The sequence below is a fragment of the Xenopus tropicalis genome, chromosome 10 (assembly GCF_000004195.4).
Source record: "Xenopus tropicalis strain Nigerian chromosome 10, UCB_Xtro_10.0, whole genome shotgun sequence".
Taxonomy (NCBI): Eukaryota; Metazoa; Chordata; class Amphibia; order Anura; family Pipidae; genus Xenopus; species Xenopus tropicalis.
The window spans coordinates 36,994,601-37,013,862 of record NC_030686.2 but is presented as its reverse complement, the minus strand read 5'-3'; the positions used below and the strand labels follow the sequence as shown (position 1 = coordinate 37,013,862).

Genomic DNA, 19,262 nt, shown 5'->3' with positions numbered 1-19,262 from the left:
TACAATGTAGTTGAATTTTGTCACCGTTTTCTACACAGCATAATAAATCTGCCCCAATGTATGGGGTGGTGTACGTAGGAGCAACCATAAATAGACTTATGGATTTAGTAGGAAGCCAATAGTTTGCATTACCTTCCCTTCAGTAAAACAAGAAACTCAACAAAAAGCACCTCCAACTTTGATTGGTTTTCCCGACCATATGATTATAGGAGGGAACATTTTGTCAGACTTAATGGCAGACATTTAATTCTTCTCATCAGAGTAACCAGTTCCATGAAGGTGTCAGTACCCCTTTTAGGCTGAAGACACACGGAGCTACTAGTAGCAGCTACTTGTCGTGGCTACTAAAAACTGACAGTGCTGATTATTTACTGATAATTGTCTCTACGTGTGTTTTAGCAGAGGCAATTCTCAGTATTGTCTATGGCAGGGTATTTTCTGGAGTTTAGTAGCCATAAAAAGTAGCAGCTACTAGTAGCTCCGTGTGTCTTCACCCTTAAGCTCTACCACTATAATAGTTTCTAGAGGCATGAATGGGGGTCAAGTAGAAGTCCTTGTCTTTTACCCCTACTGTTCCAGAGTTCAGCAGCACTTGCCCTGAGTAGTAGCTAGTAGCCCACTGCTGCAATGGGACCAGTAAATACAGAGACTGTGAGAATAAAACCTTTAAGCTGCCAATTACAACCTTTACAGAAATAAAGGAAGCCCAATAGGAATATCATACTATTTATCTGTTTATAGATCTAATAAACAAAAAGAATTTTTAAACTTTTGGCCATTGGTGTAACCAGAGCAAAAGCATATTACGGCCACCAAAGACTGATAAGAATTGGCTGCATTGTTCCTGAATATTGCTGGTCAGTTCTCTTTGCCTTTAGTATACAGGATTCTCTAGCATTTTATTTATAGCAGCAGATAAACTACTGGGTACCTCCAATTGTTTATTCAAAAATGTGCCAGGAAAGAAGGATTCTGCTTATAAAGTAATCATGATAATATACGCTTAGGGTCATATTTATTATAGTTTGTTTCCCATACCAACCAATCAGATATTTGCTTTTGTTTTCCAACGTATGGGTGACCATTAAAATCTAATTGCTTATTGGTTGCTATGGGCAACATCACCGGTGTGGGGCTTACACACTATAATAGTCTGTGCCTTTCGTACTTTGGGTGCATTGGTGGCAAACACTGCATTCTTTCCAACGAATAATATCCAAGACACATCTAAAAGGGGTTAGAGCAGCCAAAGCCCCTTCCATTGTGCAAAAATACATGAAACACACAAATCGCATGATAAATAAGACAAGAGAAAGTTAACACCAGCTGAAACAAGCTCTTTTCCTTCTGAATTCAACAGGCCTGATTTTCTGTTTTTGTAGGACAGACCGAGCCCCCCCCCAGTTGTCATGGAAACAGCCAGGACGGGTTAATTAATTAAGAAAAGCCTGAATACTAGGTCTGTTGGTGGCCCTTGACAGTAACAATCCGACAGTGAAGATTCGATAGCTGCACCTGGCTTATCCGCACGGCACCGAGGTTGGGTTTTTTTTAAACTCATTTCTCATTTGTTCGGCGCTATAAAACAGGAAAGTGAATCTGATATGACTTATAAGCTCATCTGGGAACCCGAGAGCGTGCACGGAATTATGTAAATATATCTCACGAGATAGAGAATCTTATATTATGGGAAGACAGGGTTTGGGCAATGCCGTCTCTAGACGGGTGCTAGCCGGCGCTTCCCGTATTCGCCAGAGAATATCCCCCCCACCTGCAGAGCAACACTTGTGTTTAGTGGGAAAAGATAATAAGGCACCCCTGGGTATTATTGTTATCCGGTGAATTGTCTAAATATGCCCAGCTGCCACAGGCTTGTTGGGCCAAAGATTGGGTGCAGTTCTAGGCATAAAAATACAGGTATGGAACCCATTATCCAGAATGCTTGAGACATGGGGGTTTTCGAGATAAGGGGTCTTTCCGTAATTCGGATCTCCTACCTTAAGTTTGCAAAAAAAAAAAAAATTTAAACAGTAATTAAACCAACTAGGATTGTTTTGGCTTAATTATAGTTGGGATCAAGTACAGGTAGTGTTTTATTAGAGAAAAGGGAATCACTTAACCATTAAATAAACCCAATAGGGTTGTTCACCCCAATAAGGGGTAATTATATCTTAGTTGGGATCAATTACAAGGTACTGTTTTATTATTACAGAGAAAAGGGAATCATTTAACCATGAAATAAACCCAATAGGGCTGTTCTGCCCCCAATAAGGGGTAATTATATCTTAGTTGGGATCAAGTACAGGTACTGTTTTATTATTACAGAGAAAAGGGAATCATTTAACCATTAAATAAACCCAATAGGGCTGTTCTGCCCCCAATAAGGGGTAATTATATCTTAGTTGGGATCAAGTACAGGTACTGTTTTATTATTACAGAGAAAAGGGAATCATTTAACCATGAAATAAACCCAATAGGGCTGTTCTGCCCCCAATAAGGGGTAATTATATCTTAGTTGGGATCAAGTACAGGTACTGTTTTATAATTACATAAAAAAAGGGAATCATTTTTAAAAATGTGATTTATTTGATTAAAATAGAGTCTATGGGAGATGGCCTTTCCATAATTCAGAACTTTCTGGATAATGGGTTTCCAGATAAGAGGTCTCATACCTGTACATATTTTTTTCACATGCCATACATATAGCACTTGTGTTCAACTGCTACATCATTTAGTGTTAATACTATACATTTTGTGCCTATATACTGATACAGGGGTGCAAGGCACACTGTTTATGGACATCCCTACCATAGACCTGGCATTAAAGTACAGGGAAACCCTAATACACTGGGGGTTGCCAATACATTATGTTTTTCCCCTAAGGCCAGTGATCCTGTTAGGGAAAAATGCCCAGCGCAGGGATCAATCTATAGCAGGAACTCCTTAAGAGGTCATTTAATAAGACCTTGGGTCAAAGTGTGAAAAAGCACTAAAGCCCCCCCCCCCCTTCATGAATACAATGCTACCAAACCCTGTATTCATAGGGGAAGCCTAAGGTCTTTGAGCACCGAAACAGAGTAGAGACCTTTGGCATTTGATTAAGGCAAGAGGGCAGGGTGTACTGTGCAAAACAATGGTGCATTACACTTATTTTTTTTTTGCACTTTTGCATGGTGCCTTCCCAATCCTAAAATAACTTTTTTTGGATTAGTGCACGGGCAGTATCGTAGGATTCCACAATTTTATTGTATACAATGAATATGCAATTCTAAGACTCCTCTAGGAATCACTGAGAAGACGAGATAAAATCATGGGCCAGTGGGGTGCATTTTTGGGGAAAAACTTAAGGAAATAACAAGCCCCAATGCAGCATATTTAAGCAGCGAGCCCCGCTAATAACAAGGGCATCCCTGCATCTTAACAGAAAGCGGCTCCCTGATGCACAAAAATCCTCTTTTTATGAGATTAAACCGATGTGGAGCAGATGCCTGAAGATGAATGCACGTTCTGGCTGATAGCAGAAGTCTCACCGGGCACGCTTAGGAGCTACGCTAAAGAGATTATAGGAAGAGTTAATTGAAGATACACAGTGCCTTTCTGCCAATCTCTGCTGGAACACTGGCCAAACAATCCCAGGACAAATCCCAGTTCAACAGCAGAGCAAGGCAGACAGAGATATGTAGAAAGTATGCAAAAGCGCGCTCCGGCATTCCTCGCCTGACGTGAAAAGAATGAAAGAAAGGCCCAGATGCTAGCGGCGGAACATTTCTTTCACGCCAGGGGGACGAGGCTACAAAGGACTGATATTTGCACTTCTTCCTGCAAACCTGTCTTTTTCTCGTTTCATCGGAGGTGGAGGAACACGGCGAGGGCCCTTTCTTTACTGGAATGCTTGTGTGCTTAAAGCTGTAATCCTTTCCGAGTACATCGCACAAAGAGAAAGAAAAATCTTTATTTCTGCTTCTAAAAGCTGTGAGTTTGCGTTTGTCATTCTAACACTTAAAAGGCAATCAAATCCCAGAATAAATACAGCACGATTGTGTTCTTTTGCCATAGGGCTGCTGCACTGCTTCCCACGGCCAACGGCCCTATACTATAGCCTTTGGTTACATTCCATGCACCACCATCTTCCCCTGCAGGGAGTGGCCCTATTGAGAAAGTACCCCATTACCCTAAATCCCAGGGTGGAGCACATCAAGAGAAGGCCACAACCAAAATTAGGGAAAATCGCTGCAGGTGAATATAGAGACACTGGTCATGGGAAGCAGTGAGGCCAAAACTACTGGAGCCTTTCTGCAAATGAAGATACACATGACACAAGCAAGGTCCAAGGTGTCCTGAAGTCAGTCTACTTTGTGTTCTACAGAGTGCCAAGGGGCAGGCCATCCCCTAATAAACTGAAAAAAAAAGTTCCATCCCATGAAAAAAAGTTCCATCCTGTGACTCTGGAGAACACATAGACCAACTGTAAGCCAAAGTGTAGAGAATCATGGACCTTGCTGCATGTACATAATATGCCAGAAATCAGTTTTTTCATTTAGATATCGCTGGCTAGTGTAACCTAATGACCAAATCACCAAAGTGATACATTCAGGAGTTGGAGGGGTTGCAACATGTGAAATAAAGAATACATTTTGTAACTGTTAAGATTATTTGTCAAAAAAAAGTAAATTAATTAGGCCAAAGAGTGCTCAGTATTTAGTAAACACCTCTTACTTCAGGCTCAGCCCCCTTAGCGCATAAAAAGGTTACAGATATATAGAAACATTGGGGTAACAGTCACCCTGCTATAGTTCCAGGGGTACCCAGGGCACAAATAAGCACTCACCCCAAATCCCCCGCTAACTGGCCTTCAGGCTGGGCCCCCTTAGCTCCTAACAAGGTTACAGATATATAGAAACATTGGGGTAACAGTCACCCTGCTATAGTTCCAGGGGTACCCAAGGCACAAATAAGCACTCACCCCAAATCCCCCCCTAACTGACCTTCAGGCTTGGCCCCATTAGCTCATAACAAGGTTACAGATATATAGAAACAATGGGGTAACAATCACCCTGCTATAGTTCCAGGGGTACCCAAGGCACAAATAAGCACTCAACCCAAATCCCCCCCTAACTGACCTTCAGGCTGGGCCCCCTTAGCCCATAACAAGGTTACAGATATATAGAAACATTGGGGTAACAGTCACCCTGCTATAGTTCCAGGGGTACCCAGGACACAAATAAGCACTCACCCAAAATCTCCCCCTAACTGGCAGAAAGGATAGGCCATCTCTCTAGTGTCCCTCTCTAGAGAGGGGGCAATATATGTATAGAGAGAGAGACACCACAGACCACATACACTATATATAAATTGAATAAATAATTTTATAATAGTTATTATAATATTATATATATGTCCCTAATGCCCCTTTCATCTGCCTAAACTGACACCTTGTTTGCTTTACAGTATATAATGTCAATGAGATTGACATACACCTTTGCTATCTGGCAGAGAAACATTGATGTGTAACATTAAATATACATCTCAGATCTAAATTGCCTGCACTGAGATGCCAGATGATGAAACCACTTTGAGTGAAACACAAACATAACCTGCTTTTGCTACACCTGAAACAAAAATGCCCCAGTACACATAAAGAAAAAAAAAATTACAGCCAGTTTATTAAACAAGATTCCAAACTTTTTTCTTCTTTCCTTTTTCGACAAAACTATTTTAATCAGTTCTAATTAGTGATGTCCATTACCTTGCTAAGGATAAATATATAAAAAAAAATAATCCGGTTAAAGTTTCGGAATCCTGTGCAATGATGTAAACAGTGGTTTCACACACATTTTGTGACTGCTATACGGAGTATCTATTATAAAGATAGCTAAAATTTCAGCTAGCCATAAAGCAGGGCTCTGTTATACAGATAGCTAGAATCTCAGCCATAAAGCAGGACAGGACTGCTGCTTACAATGGGTATCAGATAGGATCTATGCCACTGTGACAGAATGCTCTGTTATACAGATAGCTAGAATCTCAGCCATAAAGCAGGGCAGGACTGCTGCTTACAATGGGTATCAGATAGGATCTGTGCCACTGTGACAGAATGCTCTGTTATACAGATAGCTAGAATCTCAGCCATAAAGCAGGGCAGGACTGCTGCTTACAATGGGTATCAGATAGGATCTGTGCCACTGTGACAGAATGCTCTGTTATACAGATAGCTAGAATCTCAGCCATAAAGCAGGGCAGGACTGCTGCTTACAATGGGGATCAGATAGGATCTGTGCCACTGTGACAGAATGCTCTGTTATACAGATAGCTAGAATCTCAGCCATAAAGCAGGGCAGGACTGCTGCTTACAATGGGTATCAGATAGGATCTGTGCCACTGTGACAGAATGCTCTGTTATACAGATAGCTAGAATCTCAGCCATAAAGCATACAGATACTGTAGGATCTGTGCCACTGTGCAAGCACAAAAGTGACTATAACCTTTTCAAAATTCAACCAAAACCAATTTACAAAAGCTATTCTAATCTAAACATATAACTACAAGAAAGCAAAGGATAAATCTTTCCCATCAGACTTGCCCTTCTGGCTATTAAGCAAGTTGCAGTAAATCTACAGTTTGCGGATTCTTCATTTTCTCACCCACTGATCAATTAACCTTCTGGAAGAGGTCAAAATACACCATCACCCCCCCAGTCTGCACATAAAGACGCCCATTCCTGGTGCCCTGTGGATTCCAAAGCTGCCAAATGTATTTCTCATCACACATTGATTTCAATGAGCAATTAGAAGCAAGCTGAAGAGAAATAAAGATTGAGACACGGAGCCAATGGCATATAATATAATATTTATATCTCTAGTTTGCGGATCATAATATCACTGGCCAACGCTATGTCCCTGGCTCACCCGGCTCAGCATCCCGGCTTCTCCGAGTGCAATTGCTTTAGTATGGATCCATCTGCAGTCTCTATTTCAAGTACAAATGAGAGCAGCACTGGGTGCTGTATAGATCCATGGCACAAAGGGGGAGAAAGCAGTGATATATGAGGTATTTTTAGTTGCATGCATTACACTCAGAGAGACATGCTTAACTGCAGCTCGGCAATCATAAAATAATCAATAATCTCCCTTTTATTATTTCAAGTGGATACAATGCAAGCAGGCAGCGAGCTTATCACTGGGGGTTAACTCTTAAAGGGGTCTTGCAAAACACACAGGGGATTGTGGCCCTAGATGCAAGCACTGGGCACTCGCTGAATTCATTATACATTTTGCTATGGACCAGTAACAAAAAAGCAACATGGCAGAAAGAACTGGAAGCCTATCATTTCTACAGCATCAAATACCAGGTCAGTGAGTGTATAGATACAAGTCACTCTAACACATTGAGCATAGCATTTAGCAAAGTGAGAACTCAGGGCAGAGATGTCTTCAGGGGTAACCAACCAGGGTAATCGTGCAGTATATGAAAGGAGGGTGAAAACTAACTTTGGAAGGTGCAGCAAGTGCCACAGCAATTATAGAAGAACTGGGGATAATAGTCTGTTGCTTGGGACTGTGGCTGTGGGGTAGCAGGTATAGTAGGGAGAGATGGTGCCTATAGTAGCAGTGGGGGGATAATAGCCTCTGGGAAGGGACTGGGGCTGTGGGATGGCAGGTATAGTAGGGAGAGATGGTGCCTATAGTAGCAGTGGGATAATAGCCTCTGGGAAGGGACTGTGGCTGTGGGATAGCAGGTATAGTAGGGAGAGATGGTGCCTATAGTAGCAGTGGAGGGATGATAGCCTCTGGGAAGGGACTGGGGCTGTGGGACAGCAGGTATAGTAGGGAGAGATGGTGCCTATAGTAGCAGTGGGGGGGATAATAGCCTCTGGGAAGGGACTGGGGCTGTGGGATAGCAGGTATAGTAGGGAGAGGCGGTGCCTATAGTAGCAGTGGGATAATAGCCTCTGGGAAGGGACTGTGGCTGTGGGACAGCAGGTATAGTAAGGAGAGATGGTGCCTATAGTAGCAGTGGGGGGATAATAGCCTCTGGGAAGGGACTGTGGCTGTGGGATAGCAGGTATAGTAGGGAGAGATGGTGCCTATAGTAGCAGTGGGATAATAGCCTCTGGGAAGGGACTGGGGCTGTGGGATAGCAGGTATAGTAGGGAGAGATGGTGCCTATAGTAGCAGTGGGATAATAGCCTCTGGGAAGGGACTGTGGCTGTGGGATAGCAGGTATAGTAGGGAGAGATGGTGCCTATAGTAGCAGTGGGATAATAGCCTCTGGGAAGGGACTGTGGCTGTGGGATAGCAGGTATAGTAGGGAGAGATGGTGCCTATAGTAGCAGTGGGGGGATAATAGCCTCTGGGAAGGGACTGTGGCATAGCAGGTATAGTAGGGAGAGATGGTGCCTATAGTAGCAGTGGGGGGATAATAGCCTCTGGGAAGGGACTGGGGCTGTGGGATAGCAGGTATAGTAGGGAGAGATGGTGCCTATAGTAGCAGTGGGGGGATAATAGCCTCTGGGAAGGGACTGGGGCTGTGGGATAGCAGGTATAGTAGGGAGAGATGGTGCCTATAGTAGCAGTGGGGGGATAATAGCCTCTGGGAAGGGACTGGGGCTGTGGGATAGCAGGTATAGTAGGGAGAGATGGTGCCTATAGTAGCAGTGGGGGGATAATAGCCTCTGGGAAGGGACTGGGGCTGTGGGATAGCAGGTATAGTAGGGAGAGATGGTGCCTATAGTAAGTAAGCCATGATGAGTGTTGGTGTAGTTTTAGTAGGAACGGCAAAGGTGCCAAGAACTGTCAAGGCAGCTGTAAAAGGAAATGTTGGTAATAATGATGCGGCTCCAGTAAGGTATTATTACACTGACACTTTCATTGGTACCACTGCAATTATCCTGCACCGATATAACAAAAGGTATCAGTTGCAGCAGGAATAGTTTTTGGAAACTATGCAGTTCCGGTGGGAATGGTTGAAGACACCAGGATAGTTGCATAAGGTAGTGAAAAGGTGCCAGTGTAGTAACAGTAGGAAGGGATGAAGGTGCCAGTGTAGTTAAAGTAGGAAGGGATAAAGGTGCCAGTGTAGTTACAGTAGGAAGGGAAGAGTGGGAAGAGTTGATAGTGCCAGGGAAGTTACAATGCAAAGTGATGAAGGTGCCAGTGTAAGAAAGTGCCATGACAGCTGCAGCGAGTAAAGCTGAAAGTACCAGTGTTGTGGCTGGGGGGGGGGAGGTTCCCAGGGAAATGAAACATGAGAGGCAGAAGGTGCAAAAGTCAGAGAAAAGAGTGTGAGTGACAGCGCATTGCTTACAGCCGATGGTGCAATATGCAGTGGGAAAGGCTGAAGGTGGCAATGACAGTAGGGGATTTGCCTGTAACAGGGGGAATTTGTGAAGGAGCCAGTTAAAGGGAAAGGAAAGTGCCAGTAACAGTAGAAATTACTCTTCATTTGCCTTTTTTCTGCAACTGCCATGACAACTATACCCTTACCCACTTACACTGGCACCTTCATCACTACCAAATGCCATTATCCTCTTATCAGCATTCCTGCCTAACTGAACCGGATCAAAACTTTCCATCTTTTCTTCTTTCCATTTGGGTGAAGCCTGTGCCATTTGTTGCGAGAATGAAGTTGCCAGTAAAATAATAAGTGGCAGTTGCAATAGAGAGAGAGAGGAGGGACGGCAGGAATGTGAAGCTATAAAGATGCCAGTTGCTGTGTGTAGCGGATAAATGTACCAGTTCCTGTGTGACCGGGCTGAGATGCCAGTATCAATAAGTAGTGAAGTTACCAGTATCAATGGGCAGTGGTAAAGAGGTGCCAGTACTACTGATAATAGGTGCCAGTGTGAATGGGTACTAGTGGGACAGATGTTTTTAATCTTGGGGACGAGGTGCCAGCAGTGACCAATAAGATTAAATTGCCATTGACTTTGGGTTGGGGGTGGAGAGTTTCCGTTTTAGTCGGAATGGGTGCAAGTTGCCACTGTAAATTGGTGTTAATGTGACAGAGGCTGAGGGTGCCAGTGTCAGGGCTGAGGGTGCCAGTGATAGGGCTGAGGGTGCCAGTGACAGGGCTGAGGGTGCCAGTGACAGGGCTGAGGGTGCCAGCTGCTTTGGGTAAGAGTGAAGTTGCAGAAAGCAGCGCTAGGGCTGAGGGTGCCAGTGTCAGGGCTGAGGGTGCCAGTGTCAGGGCTGAGGGTGCCATTGTCAGGGCTGAGGGTGCCAGTGTCAGGGCTGAGGGTGCCAGTGACAGGGCTGAGGGTGCCAGCTGCTGTGGGTAAGAGTGAAGTTGCAGAAAGCAGCGCTAGGGCTGAGGGTGCCAGTGTCAGGGCTGAGGGTGCCAGTGTCAGGGCTGAGGGTGCCAGTGACAGGGCTGAGGGTGCCAGTGACAGGGCTGAGGGTGCCAGTGACAGGGCTGAGGGTGCCAGTGTCAGGGCTGAGGGTGCCAGTGTCAGGGCTGAGGGTGCCAGTGACAGGGCTGAGGGTGCCAGTGACAGGGCTGAGGGTGCCAGTGTCAGGGCTGAGGGTGCCAGTGACAGGGCTGAGGGTGCCAGTGTCAGGGCTGAGGGTGCCAGTGTCAGGGCTGAGGGTGCCAGTGTCAGGGCTGAGGGTGCCAGTGACAGGGCTGAGGGTGCCAGTGACAGGGCTGAGGGTGCCAGTGTCAGGGCTGAGGGTGCCAGTGTCAGGGCTGAGGGTGCCAGTGACAGGGCTGAGGGTGCCAGTGACAGGGCTGAGGGTGCCAGTGTCAGGGCTGAGGGTGCCAGTGTCAGGGCTGAGGGTGCCAGTGTCAGGGCTGAGGGTGCCAGTGTCAGGGCTGAGGGTGCCAGCTGCTGTGGGTAAGAGTGAAGTTGCAGAAAGCAGCGCTAGGGCTGAGGGTGCCAGTGTCAGGGCTGAGGGTGCCACATTCCCGTCGGTAGGTGCGATGCGGTAGAGGTGCCACCTGCAGTGCCAATGGGCAGAAGACCGGAGGGTCCCCTGACGGAGTAAGTTGAGGCTCCCCGGGTAGCGGACCTACCTCACCTTCTCAGCAGCGGCTCAGCCCACAGCGCTCCGGGAAGAGGTTACGCCGCTCCTGCAGCTCCCAGACCAGGTGGAACGTCCCGTTCTCTCCCCGCCAGGAAGCATCTGTTAGAGGCGCTCACTCCCCGGCCAGACTGTGTGAGAGCGGCTGGATCCCTGAGCTGCTACTGGCTCTGCCCCGCCCACTGGGGGCGGGGTCTGCTGCACCTCTGGGACCGGCCGCTCTCACTGCTGCTGCTAGCCCCGGGGGAGCGCACTCAGGCTGGGCTGGCCGCTGTGCTGCCCGGTACCCAAGTCCTGTCTGAGCGGCTACTTTTTCAGCTGCAAATATAAACTCAGCCATACAGACTTGTCCCTACTGCTTCCTCCCCTGCACACAGCCTCCTGCCCCCCCCCCCGGGGTAAACTAACCTGCCTGAGGGACCCACCTATACTGTGGGTTCTGTTTTATGGGCCCAGGGGACGGAAACTCTACTGGTAAAGGGGTGACTCTTAACAGTTAATAGTTTAATAGTTCAGTTACTTTTATTCATCCCGTGGTTAAATTTGACGCCCAAAATTCCTATAATAATTCACCCAGGTGAGCTGTAAGGTTCTGATGTCATAGGCAATGTCAGCTAGCATGGTCATGTGATAGTGTGATGTAATGGTTAGTGAGCTAGCATGGTCATGTGATAGTGTGATGTAATGGTTAGGGTTAGTGAGCTAGCATGGTCATGTGATAGTGTGATGTAATGGTTAGGGTTAGTAAGCTAGCATGGTCATGTGATAGTGTGATGCAATGGTTAGTGAGCTAGCATGGTCATGTGACAGTGTGATGTAATGGTTAGTGAGCTAGCATGGTCATGTGACAGTGTGATGTAATGGTTAGTGAGCTAGCATGGTCATGTGACAGTGTGATGTAATGGTTAGTAAGCTAGCATGGTCATGTGACAGTGTGATGTAATGGTTAGTGAGCTAGCATGGTCATGTGATAGTGTGATGTAATGGTTAGTGAGCTAGCATGGTCATGTGACAGTGTGATGTAATGGTTAGTAAGCTAGAATTCTGAGCATTTTCTGTGCAATTCCTTTGGTTCCTACAATATGAGGTGGGGGCAGTGGCCAGAATCACCTTGTGTGCCATTACCCATACCCTCCAGTGCAGTTATGTAAGGAGAAAGTGCCTTGTTGCCATAAGTCTCCATGTTATCACAGTGCAGATGAGAGAGGAGTCAGCACAAAGGTGAATTAGAGCCAAGGGCACCAAGAGCTTTGTCACTAGCCCCAAGTGTATTTCTGCCAGTGATCTATGCAGGTAGCCAAAGCTATTTTTGGAATTTGGTTTTTGCCACTTCCCTTAGTCCTTTTACCCATTCCTTACCCAACATGCCTTTTCTCTTATTGGGGTCTCAGATGAGCCTCACTATAAAAAATGAAAGCTTGCTATTCTTTAAAGAAACAATGTAAAGTGCAGGGAAAATATTGGCTTATTAGCAGGGTACTGAGATTCCTGCTGCAGACTGCACTGCCTTCTGCAGTATATGCCAAAAAAAGAATGCAGAATGTATATTTTATGTGTAATTGAGTGAGGTGGCCATATCTCAGTTGTAGGGGTTTGCGGGAATTTACACTGTGGGGCAATGTGCTGTGTAAGGAAGCCTGCACATCTCCTTTTGTTAGAAAACTACATTATCCGGGCTGTTCCTGCTGAATTGTGCTTAGTACAGGGGAATCCCTATGCTGCCATAGTTTTATGGTATCTCTCTGTACAGGCTATGAGCAAACTTAGGGGGCTGTTCCTGCTGAATTGCGCTTAGTACAGGGGAATCCCTATGCTGCCATAGTTTTATGGTATTTCTCTGTACAGGCTATGAGCAAACTTAGGGGGCTGTTCCTGCTGAATTGTGCTTAGTACAGGGGAATCCCTATGCTGCCATAGTTTTATGGTATTTCTCTGTACAGGCTATGGGCAAACTTAGGGGACTGTTCCTGCTGAATTGTGCTTAGTACAGGGGAATCCCTATGCTGCCATAGTTTTATGGTATCTCTCTGTACAGGCTATGAGCAAACTTAGGGGGCTGTTCCTGCTGAATTGTGCTTAGTACAGGGGAATCCCTATGCTGCCATAGTTTTATGGTATCTCTCTGTACAGGCTATGAGCAAACAGGGGGCTGTTCCTGTTGAACTGTGATTAATTAAACGTTTTCACTGTGAGCCAATGCTTGGGGAAAGGCACCTTGTGACCTTAGCAAGACAGTAGCACTTTCCCTCAATGATAGACAGCTGCAGCCTCAGGCAGGAGTGGGCTGATGATTAAAACCTGTGTGGCTGCTTGCCAAACTAAAGGGGAAGTAAGCCCAACCCTGCATACCTGCACTCCTCACTCTGCAAGAGAATATTTCTCAAATAAGCATATCACTCAACCCTATGGTTTGGGAATAATAACTAGGGAAGTAGCTAAAGTAGCAACTATGTTTAACCAAATATAAATATATCCCATACACCAAGAGACTTTGTCCCTTTGCCACCAGGGCTGTATTTAGTATACAAGCTCCTAAGGGCTTACCTAGGGCAGCACAATGGCAGGGGCAGCAGCATTGGTACCCAAACTGTTCCAAATAAGAACATCGGCAGGTGTTATTACTTTTATACATTCTTCAAAGTTATATACATCCTTCACACCTGTATATTACACTGTAGAAACTAATATCCAAGTTAAAACCATTTTAATACATCAAACACATCAGGTTGCCGCCCTTGCATGAATGTTATTTAAGTACCGGCTTGGCATAAGGATGATTCTATGTTCTGTGCAGTCACGGAATTCTGACTCACTGTGAAAACTGGTATTTTTATCATATTGCCTGGTTCTGTGTATGTTTCTCCTTGCCTCAAGCACCTGCCGTATGCTCACTGATCTCTCACTAGCACTAAACAACTTCTGCCCCCACCCCGGTAATTAAGGGTTAATTATTAGGGTAAAAGCAAATCAGGTGGGTACTAATGAATTTGAATAAATCAGATACAGGTATTGGATGTTTTATCCAGAATGCTTAGAACCAGGGGCTTTCTGGATAATGGATCTCTCCGTAATTTGGATCGCCATAGCTTGTCTACTTAAAAAATAATTTAAATATTATATAAACACAATAGGATTGTTGTGCCTCCAATAAGGATACATTATTTCTTAGTTGGGATCAAGTACAGGTACTGTTTTATTATTACAGAGAAAAGGGAATCATTTAACCATTAAATAAACCCAATAGGGCTGTTCTGCCCCCAATAAGGGGTAATTATATCTTAGTTGGGATCAAGTACAGGTACTGTTTTATTATTACAGAGAAAAGGGAATCATTTAACCATTAAATAAACCCAATAGGGCTGTTCTGCCCCCAATAAGGGGTAATGATATCTTAGTTGGGATCAAGTACAGGTACTGTTTTATTATTACAGAGAAAAGGGAATCATTTAACCATTAAATAAACCCAATAGGGCTGTTCTGCCCCCAATAAGGGGTAATTATATCTTAGTTAGGATCAAGTACAGGTACTGTTTTATTATTACAGAGAAAAGGGAATCATTTAACCATTAAATAAACCCAATAGGGCTGTTCTGTCCCCAATAAGGGGTAATTATATCTTAGTTGGGATCAAGTACAGGTACTGTTTTATTATTACAGAGAAAAGGGAATCATTTAACCATGAAATTATTACAGAGAAAAAAAGGGAAATTATAGTTATTTGCTTATAATGGAGTCTATGGAAGACGGCTTTCCCGTAAATTAGAACTTTCTCCATAAGGGGTACCTTTCTGTCAGCATGGCAGGAAATTGGTACCAGTTGTTTAAATGATCCCCCTAGAAATAGAGCCGAAAACAATTTCCCATGTTTAAATGTGTCATCAGATCTATTTATCAGATTCAGGCTCTGGAAAACCTTGGCCCAGTGGTGAGAGGTGGTACTGCACCCAGTCATGTTACACCTCAGTCAGACACCTGGGCAGGTACTGGGGCAATTTGCAAGAGCTCTGTGATGTCTCTCTTTCCCTTCCTGGTATGAATAGGAGCTCTCAGAAGCAGTTTAACCACCAAAATCCCTATTAAAGACATGCTATCATTCCCTTTTATAGATTTTATTGCAGCATTAGGTATTTTCGGACTAAATATATATAGTTTTCATTGTATTGCATATGTTCCCGTGGAGTTGTTTCCCTTGCCTTGCTAAATTTCGTGTTTCAGTTGCCCCTCAGGGCTAAGAGAGAACGTCTAATCTGCCAACATGGGCCCTGCATTGCATAAGCGATGTTTCCTTAACAACCCATAACAAACAATCAGCTGTAAGATTAAGTTAGCTAACTGCAAGTTTAAAATGAAAACACAAAACTTGGTGGTTTTGTTTGCCCAATGTCAGACTGCTGCTGCTTACAGTGAGTATCAGGGTCTGTGCCACTGTGGCAGAATGCTCTGTTATACAGATAGCTAGAATCTCATCCATAAAGCAGGGCAGGACTGCTGCTTACAATGGGTATCAGATAGGATCTGTGCCACTGTGACAGAATGCTCTGTTATACAGATAGCTAGAATCTCAGCCATAAAGCAGGGCAGGACTGCTGCTTACAATGGGGATCAGATAGGATCTGTGCCACTGTGACAGAATGCTCTGTTATACAGATAGCTAGAATCTCAGCCATAAAGCAGGGCAGGACTGCTGCTTACAATGGGGATCAGATAGGATCTGTGCCACTGTGACAGAATGCTCTGTTATACAGATAGCTAGAATCTCAGCCATAAAGCAGGGCAGGACTGCTGCTTACAATGGGGATCAGATAGGATCTGTGCCACTGTGACAGAATGCTCTGTTATACAGATAGCTAGAATCTCAGCCATAAAGCAGGGCAGGGCTGCTGCTTACAATGGGTGCCAGGGTCTGCTGGATTTTAAGAGAAGGGAAGGAGACGGTGGTATGATTACAATTCCCTGAAAACGTGAAAATGTTTTTATAACATTTTAAAAGTAAAAGTATTTGTTTTCAGCAAAAACTATAGTAAACATTATTCATTGTTTTCATGCCTTTACATGTCCTTTAACCAAAAGTTATATTACAGTAATTTCAGCATTGTATGAATGTTCTCTCCTGAAAAAAAAAAAAAACTTGCTGCAAAATGTTTTATAAAAATACAAAGTAATAAAAAGCTTCCACGTTCTGCAGATGAAAAGAAACTCCCTGTTATTGCCCGATTCCTCTCCAGCATTTCATTTCTTTCCAGCCCCTGACAGCAACTGCGTTCCAGGCCGGCCCCCGTGTAAGGCGGCGTGACCGCGCTCGATACGGCAGCTAATAGCAGGAATCACACTAAAACACATGGCACGGACATTAAAATATCCTACAAATAAATTGCATTTCAGTATAGAAGATAAATAAGCAGTAGGAAAGTGCCTGTGATTGCTCCATGCTGCTTTATGTTCAACAGTGGAAAATAGAATATAGGTTTGTGCTGCATTATCCTCCCCACATTTTATCGATATTTAGATTTTGCTTTTATTTTCCACTAAGATGTAAGGGAAACAAAAACTGCTGCACATAAAATCTGCATGCTGCAGAGTCGGACTGGGCAGAGAATAAACCCGGTAAGCTCTGGCTACCCAGACCTGATCCCTGCCTGCCATCCCTCATCCCTCCTCCGCTGCCCTCGTCCCCTGATCACTGCATAAGTAAGTATAAGGCGGGTGTGGGGTGCCCCAGAGGGCATGTGTGGGGCCCTGTGGTAGCAGCCCCAGTGGGACTCGCCCACCCCAGTCTGACCCTGTCATGCTGCATGGATATCCAGTACATTCAGTAAATACTGCTGTATGCAAAAAATGTTATATCTGACTTCCGGGCATGTCCAGGGGGCCAGCTCCATTTTGCCTGTTTCACATCAAGATTAATGCCTGAGCAGAAGGCAAGCTCAGGGTTTTTCATATCCAGTACAGGTATGGGATGCCTTATCCGAAAACCCGTTATCCAGAAAGTTCCAAATTATGGAAAGGCCATCTTCCATAGACTCCATTATAAGCAAATAATTCTAATTTTTAAAAATGATTCCCTTTTCTCTGTAATTATAAAACAGTACCTGTACTTGATCCCAACTAAGATATACTGGTAATTACCCCTTATTGGGGGCAGAACAATCCTATTGGGTTTATTTCATGGTTAAATGATTCCCTTTTCTCTGTAATAATAAAACAGTACCTGTACTTGATCCCAACTAAGATATAATTACCCCTTATTGGGGGCAGAACAGCCCTATTGGGTTTATTTAATGGTTAAATGATTCCCTTTTCTCTGTAATAATAAAACAGTACCTGTACTTGATCCTAACTAAGATATAATTACCCCTTATTGGGGGCAGAACAATTCTATTGGGTTTATTCAATATTTGAATGATTTTTTAGTAGACTTAAGTTATGGAGATCCAAATTACGGAAAGGTCCCTTATCCAGAAAACCCCAGTTCCCGAGCATTCTGGATAACTGGTCCCATATCTGTATATTGTGCTGCCAGGCACTCCAGCTTGGGCATTGCACAGTAGTAAGGGATGTGCAAAGGGGTGCCCACATACTGCCCCATCCCCTTGCACAGTTTGTGCTAATAGAACTGGAAACAGAGATTTATATTAGAGCTAATAAGGAAACTACTTCTGAGGGGGGTGGGCCAATGACACGGGTGGGCATGTTGATGACATAGGAGGGGCGGATCTGTGATGCAAAGGGGCAAAGATATTGAGTTGACTGCTGGGATCAATGGTATTGCTGGCTGGGTTCTTGTGGGATAATCATACCTCCCAACTGTCCCGATTTTAATTAATTAAGTGGGCCTTTGGCAGAGAGGCCATAAAGGTAAAAAGCCCCCCCTGCACTGAGATACAATTGTAACTAATAAGCTAAACAGGTCTCTTGGGGGAACTGAGACTCGCAGCTTAAAGGGCAATTCACCAAAACTGTAATAACACATAAAACAGGACCCTGAAACCCCCAGAAATGTGTTCAAACTTTAAATAACCTGCCAAATTTAGTCAAATGGGAGTGGTATTTAGGGGGTGTGGTCACAAAAATGGGCGTGGTAAAAAAAAAACCCCACGCTGCACGCAGCATTTATTTTTGTCCCTTGGGAGGTGCGCGGATCTGGGCAGGACAAGAAGTCTTTACAAATTTACTGACAAATGCATTGCCAAAAAATTTGTGATCCTGGCCATGGCCATTATTTCAGTGGTTAGGTAGGTAAAATACCGACTGGGCGGCAAACCAATTTCCAGCTGTAAAATCCCAGGAATTTGCTCCCTAATGAAAGTTAAGCTCAGTGTCGGACAGGGACCCAGGGGCCCACCAGAAAACCTTAGCCCATAGGCCCACTCTCCAAACCTTTTTTCCACCTTTCCTCACCCAACCTATTTATTCTCCTAATCTCTTTTATTTACATGCTAGCATCTATTCTTCCATCTATTTCTCCTCTTTGTTCCCATTCAGAAATAGGGAATGAGCATGAAACAGGCCAAATGGTCAGGAGCAGGAGGGCCCACTGACACCTGGGCCCATCGGGAGTTTTCCTTGTATCCTGGTGGGCCAGTCCAACACTGGTTATGCACTAACCCCACCAAAATGAACCAAGATACAGACAACATTGGGCAGGGCTGAGGGGGTGGCTGAGGCATGACCTGGGTGTGACAGGGTGTGGTTGGAGCATAACAAGGTGTGGCCAAAATGCACCCAAACGAGAGGTTGGCGTCTCTGTAAATAAGTCCCCAAATGACTCGTATTTAGATAGCATTACCCATTGCTGGCATGGGTTTAACATTTTTTGTTATTTTAGGGGCACTGCCATTGTAGTGTGCCCAGCAGGCTGGCATGGTGATATACAGAGCAGCTAAATGGATAGAGAGGAAAATGGCTCTCTGTGTCTCGCTGGGAGTTCATCACCGGCGCTGCAAAGTGCATTATGAATCATGATAAAATTAAGTGGAAACGGATCTGACAGGAACACCGATGTGATTCACTAGCACTGAGCAATTCTTTCCCGGATGTGTGCAGCTTGAGTCGAATTTAGTAAAAGCAGCCGAAATGGGAGATAAATGACAAACTTAAAGCGACAGAAAAATACAAATCTGTTTGAATGAATTGTATATGGCACCGAATACACAAGGCTTTGTAGCATCTTCCACTTGTTGAGTGTTTGTAGCAACAGAGGCATGCTGGGAAATAAAACAAGTACAAGGTACTGTTTTATTTCTA

General features: G+C 44.5%; 1 protein-coding gene across 3 annotated transcripts in view; it reads right to left on the bottom strand.

The window, feature by feature from the left end:
- The window catches only part of sulf2 (sulfatase 2), a 123,804-nt gene extending 112,468 nt beyond the window's left edge, over positions 1-11,336 (bottom strand). Inside the window, exon 1 of one of the 3 annotated variants that reach the window (XM_012971627.3) lies at positions 11,011-11,336. The gene's annotated coding sequence lies outside the window, so the exon portion shown is untranslated. 3 annotated transcript variants of the gene reach the window in all.
- Positions 11,337-19,262: the final 7,926 nt, after the last annotated feature.